This window comes from Cherax quadricarinatus, chromosome 56 (genome assembly GCF_038502225.1).
Source record: "Cherax quadricarinatus isolate ZL_2023a chromosome 56, ASM3850222v1, whole genome shotgun sequence".
Taxonomy (NCBI): domain Eukaryota; kingdom Metazoa; phylum Arthropoda; class Malacostraca; order Decapoda; family Parastacidae; genus Cherax; species Cherax quadricarinatus.
In genome coordinates, this window is record NC_091347.1 from 303364 (window position 1) to 309455 (window position 6092).

Sequence of the window (6092 nt, forward strand, 5' to 3'; positions counted from 1 at the left end):
GGTGATGACGAGGGTAGTGGAGGGTGATGGTGAGGACAGTGAGAAGGGTGATTTTTGAGGACAGTTTGGAGGGTGATGGTGAGAATAATGTAGAGGGTGATTATGGAGAGGACAGTGTTGAGGATGGTGAGGACAGTGTGGAAGGTGATGGTGAGGACAGTGGGTGGTGAGGATAGTGTAGAGGGTGATGGTGAGGATAGTGTGGAGGGTGATGGTGATAGACAGTGGGTGGTGAGGGTAGTGTTGAGGGTGATGGTGAGGATAGTGGAGGGTGATGGTGAGGATAGTGGAGGGTGATGGTGAGGATAGTGGAGGGTGATGGTGAGGATAGTGGAGGGTGATGGTGAGGACTGTTGAAGGTGACGGTGAGGACAGTGGAGGGTAGTGTGGAGGGTGATGGTGAGGATAGTGGAGGGTGATGGTGAGGACAGTGTTGAGGATAGTGAGGACAGTGGAAGGTGATGGTGAGGACAGTGGGTGGTGAGGGTAGTGTGGAGGGTGATGGTGAGGACAGTGTGGAAGGTGATGGTGAGGACAGGGTGTGGAGGGTAGTGTGGAGGGTGATGGTGAGGAAAGTGTGGAGGGTGATGGTGATGACAGTGGGTGGTGAGGGTAGTGTGGAGGGTGATGGTGAGGACAGTGGGTGGTGAGGGTAGTGTGGAGGGTGATGGTGAGGACAGTGGGTGGTGAGGGTAGTGTGGAGGGTGATGGTGAGGACAGTGGGTGGTGAGGGTAGTGTGGAGGGTGATGGTGAGGAAAGTGTGGAGGGTGATGGTGATGACAGTGGGTGGTGAGGGTAGTGTGGAGGGTGATGGTGAGGACAGTGGGTGGTGAGGGTAGTGTGGAGGGTGATGGTGAGGACAGTGGGTGGTGAGGGTAGTGTGGAGGGTGATGGTGAGGACAGTGGGTGGTGAGGGTAGTGTGGAGGGTGATGGTGAGGACAGTGGGTGGTGAGGGTAGTGGAGGGTGATGGTGAGGATAGTGTGGAGGGTGATGGTGATGAGTGGGTGGTGAGGGTAGCGTGGAGGGTGATGGTGAGGATAGTGTGGAGGGTGATGGTGAGGACAGTGGGTGGTGAGGGTAGTGTGGAGGGTGATGGTGTGGGTAGTGTGGAGGGTGATGGTGAGGATAGTGTGGAGGGTGATGGTGAGGATAGTGTGGAAGGTGATGGTGAGGGTAGTGTGGAGGGTGATGGTGAGGATAGTGTGGAGGGTGATGGTGAGGGTAGTGGATGATGGTGAGGATAGTGAGGGTGATCGTGAGGATGTGTGGAGGGTGATGGTGAGGATGATAATGTGGATGGTGATGAGGGTAGTGAAGGATAATGCTCACAGTGGATGATGGTGAGGATAGTGTGGAGGACGATGATGGTGAGGACATGTGGATGATGGTGAGGATAGTGGAGGGTGATGGTGAGAATAGTGGAGGGTGATGGCGAGGATAGTGGAGGGTGATGATACTGGAGGATAATGATAGTGACTGGAGGGTGGGGTGAGGATAGTGTGGAGGGTGATGGTGAGGACAGGAGGGTGATGGTGAGGATAGTGGATGATGATGGTGACTGGAGGGTGATGATGGTGAGGATAGTGGAGGGTGATGATGGTGAGGATAGTGGAGGGCGATGATGGTGAGGATAGTGGAGGGTGATGGTGAGGACAGTGGATGGTGACTGGAGGGTGATGATGAGGAAAGTGTGGAAATTGATGGTGAGGATAGTGTGGAGGGTGATGGTGAGGACAGTGCGGATGACGAGGATAGTGTGAGGGTAATGATGGTGCGGATAGTGTGGATGATGATGGTGAGTAGTGTGGATGATGGTGAGGAAAGTCTGGAGTGATGGTGTGGAGGGTGATGATAAGTGTGGAGGGTGAGGACTGTGGTACCGACTGGTGAGGACAGTGTGAAGACTGACTGGCAAGGAGGACAGTGTGGAGAAGACTGACTGGCAAGGAGGACAGTGTGGAGAAGACTGACTGGCGAGGACAATGTGGAGAGGACTGGCGAGGACAATGTGGAGAGGACTGGCGAGGAGGACAATGTGGAGGGGATTGACTGGTGAGGACAGTGTGGAGAGAACTTAAAAAAACCTAATGGAGTTATAAAAAAAAGGCATTTTCTATGGGTAAGTTTAGAACCTTACACTTGGCCACTCAGAACTGTAATTCCTCGAACACAAAACAACTTATCCCAACCACCTTAAAAGTTCCTGTTCTTGGAATTTAGTTGTAGTATGTAACGCAGCGGACCTGTGTGTCGTATTTAGGTTAAGTGTCCATCGAAAATGAAAATGTTTATTTCCTTTCAAAGCTTGCAATGCGTGGTTTACGTATTACAAATGTTAATTACAAAGAAAGCCACTAGCATGCCTAAGCATTTCTTCTGTATATCTTGTGTATGCTGTATATTTTGTAAGTTTATCTTCTATTTCGTATGTGTATAATGTATATTGAATGTTTAGTTTCCATTCTGCCGTACATGTTATTTGTATGAGTTATGTAGGTTGTATGTTTGACATAGTCGAGATTTCTTTAGTGTGTAAATTATTACTTTGTACGTCACTTACTTAGTAATATGATAGATGAACTTCACTGCTGGATAGTAGAGTACAGGCTAAGTACCAAGTAGACAGCTGAACAGTGGAGCAGCAGCCACACTCAATCGCTCTCTGCTGGATACTGAGATGCCGTCGCTTGTCGGAGTGGCGCTCCTGGACACCCTAACAGAACAGCGTCGGTTGCAGCCATTCACCCTCCAGTACTCCCCCACATACACGTCTCCTCAACAGCCAGTCAGATCTCAGGAGCAACGAAGCCCACCACTGAAAACTGAGTTTCTGGATGTACTTGCTGGTAACAGTGACTCCACGAATAGCATGCTTTCTTGACGGGTACCGAACATGTATTGATAAATTCTGTCACATCTTTTTTTTTTATATACTGAAGGCAGCCACTGAACTTTCCATTTATGCAGGTTTAACCCCTGCTTATACCTAATAATAATACCAAATGAATCAGTGTAACCCTTCAGGGGGGAGGGGGTTCCTTGATGCCGGTGAGGGGATCCTGATCCAAGAAATTGAATCTGCTCTCCCTCTCCTTGGATCGAACCTCAACGCCTCTCATTACTCTACTAACAAACACTAGAACATAAGAACATAAGAACGATGGAACACTGCAGAAGGCCTACTGGCCCATGCGAGGCAGGTCCAAGTCTCCTACCGGCTTAAGCCAATGCACCCAACCTAGTCAGGTCAGGCCACATTGACTTAAAGAAGTTAGTTGGGTTTTCTTTAATAAAAAAGAGATAGTAACTATTACGAATAAAGAAAGTAAGTCAACTGAAATGAAAAGTATAGAGCAAAATGATAGATGCGTTTCTGAAAAGTTTAAGACACAATCCTAGCGAAAAAAGAAATGACACTGTTACATATATAATGTATAATGTGATGGTACCTCCCTATATTCTGATACATATATATATATATATATATATATATATATATATATATATATATATATATATATATATATATATATATATATATATATATATATATATATATATATATATATATATATATATATATATATATATATATATATATATATGTATATTACATATATCAGAATATATATTAAATTCGTTGTTACCAAGCTGAGCTGTTCTTTTCCTCTACATCTGTCGGAAATACGTTGCCACGTAACAACCTTAGTAAACTGTATTATTATAATTATTATTATTATTATTATTATTATTATTATTATTATTATTATTATTATTATTATTATTATTTTGAGGAGGAGGAGGAGAGGCCAGCATCAGGAACCTCCACTGAGAGACAAACTTTGCATGCTGTGGTAATAATATACCTGGGCACTAGGATATTATTATGCTGAAACGTTGTGCTACGAATAGCCTCAAACTGAAGCCATTTGGAGGCGAAGCGTTACTACACAAATACACTTTTTCACAGTTGACGCTGTTAGGTAGACAAAGCTTTCGCTTCACACGCTGGGGGTTCGTGATTCGATTCCAGGCGAGGGTGTTAGTCGTTAGTGGACTGGTGTGGGTCGCATCCTGGGAGACAAAATTAACCTAATTTGCCCGAAATGCTCAGCATAATAAGCGGCTTTCTATATAGTAGTATGTTATTGATGTCAGCTAAGCCTGTATACCTTGTACATATACTTATATTATTATTATTATTATTATTATTATTATTATTATTATTATTATTATTATTATTATTATTATTATTATTATTATTATTATTATTATTATTTCATAAATATGGGTTTAGAAACCCATATTTATGAAAGGCATTTCAGTCTTGGGTGCGAAAGTGTTAAAGGTCCCGGAACCGAAATACCTTATATAAATAGAAAACTTGTCAATACGTTTCAGCAGCCGGGAAATAATGTGGCCAACACAAAGGAGAAGTGACGTCAGGGCGTGTGAACAGCGGTGGTGCGGTGGACCTGTGTTGTACAGGTCTGGGAGGCTGGGCGGTACGGATTGAGTACACTGTACGTGTTCAGCAGACTGGTACCGTAGGAAAGAGTGGGGGAAGGGTGATCTCCATTGCTCTGCTGTACGTTTTATATTTATACACACACACACAAATAACCCGCACATAGAAGAGAGGAGCTTACTACGACGTTTCGGTCCTCTCTTCTATGTGCGGGTTATTTGTGTATCGTTCCAGCCACGGTATTGTGCCTTTTTTTTTATCTTTATACACGTTCTGATCCTGTACGTTAAATAATGTATAGAAGCTATACCAGGGTTGGAATACCTCCCCCATGGGAGGTTCCTTAACACAGGTGGAGGGCTCTTCATCCAAGGAATTAGGATCACTGAAGACTGTTTTCGGGGAACAGCGCTCCGCGGCTCGGTTCCTAGACCAGACGTTTTCCCCTATAACAATTCAGGAATAAGTCACATTTCGGATCAAAACTTTGTGCGACGTTTCGGTGAATCTTGGACGATCCGAAACGTTGTTGAGTGTAGCATAAAAATCTATAATTGTTTAAAAACATGCAGTGAACACTACAAGAACAGGAGAGTAATATTTTTGAGGGTTGAACTGGTACGTGATTGAGAATGGGAGGACGTGAGCTGGACCTCATTAGAACGAACCGGTAACCTTACTGCAATGCTGTTTTTGTGCAAAGAAAGGTATAAAATACCGACAATATGAAAGTTAAGACACATGTGCAACATCTGGATATCTTTATTGTAGTAGACGTTTCGCCATCCAGTGGCTTTATCAATACAGATTCTAGGACATAATAGGAAGACAGTAGAACTATATACAAAAGATGAGGTAATCAGTCCCTCGGCCTTGGAGTTAGTGTTCACAGCATCGTGGTGGAGGAGAGTCTGGAGCAAAGGCAAGAAGACTGGCGCTTTTTATAGGCGTCAGTGAATGGGACGGGCAGCAGACGAGGTCAGTCACTGGTAGGCGGGATTCCCCAGTGGAAGTAGGTCCTTCCCAAAGAGATGGGTTAGTTGCAGCAGCCGTGAAGAAGGTCTTGTAGATGTCCTCTGAACCAAGATTCCATGATGTTGCAGTGTCTGACAAGTTGTGCAAAGAAAGGTATAAAATACCGACAATATGAAAGTTAAGACACATGTGCAACATCTGGATATCTTTATTGTAGTAGACGTTTCGCCATCCAGTGGCTTTATCAATACAGATTCTAGGACATAATAGGAAGACAGTAGAACTATATACAAAAGATGAGGTAATCAGTCCCTCGGCCTTGGAGTTAGTGTTCACAGCATCGTGGTGGAGGAGAGTCTGGAGCAAAGGCAAGAAGACTGGCGCTTTTTATAGGCGTCAGTGAATGGGACGGGCAGCAGACGAGGTCAGTCACTGGTAGGCGGGATTCCCCAGTGGAAGTAGGTCCTTCCCAAAGAGATGGGTTAGTTGCAGCAGCCGTGAAGAAGGTCTTGTAGATGTCCTCTGAACCAAGATTCCATGATGTTGCAGTGTCTGACAAGTTGTGCAAAGAAAGGTATAAAATACCGACAATATGAAAGTTAAGACACATGTGCAACATCTGGATATCTTTATTGTAGTAGACGTT

At 44.6% G+C, this 6092-nt stretch overlaps 1 protein-coding gene across 3 annotated transcripts in view; it reads right to left on the reverse strand.

Moving 5' to 3' along the window:
- The window catches only part of LOC128700649 (uncharacterized), a 94707-nt gene extending 91862 nt beyond the window's left edge, over positions 1–2845 (reverse strand). Inside the window, exon 1 of one of the 3 annotated variants that reach the window (XM_070096994.1) lies at positions 2564–2824. The gene's annotated coding sequence lies outside the window, so the exon portion shown is untranslated. Of the gene's footprint in view, positions 1–2563 lie in introns of all 3 variants that reach the window. The other 2 variants (XM_070096995.1, XM_070096996.1) reach the window with 2 other exon arrangements.
- Positions 2846–6092: the final 3247 nt, after the last annotated feature.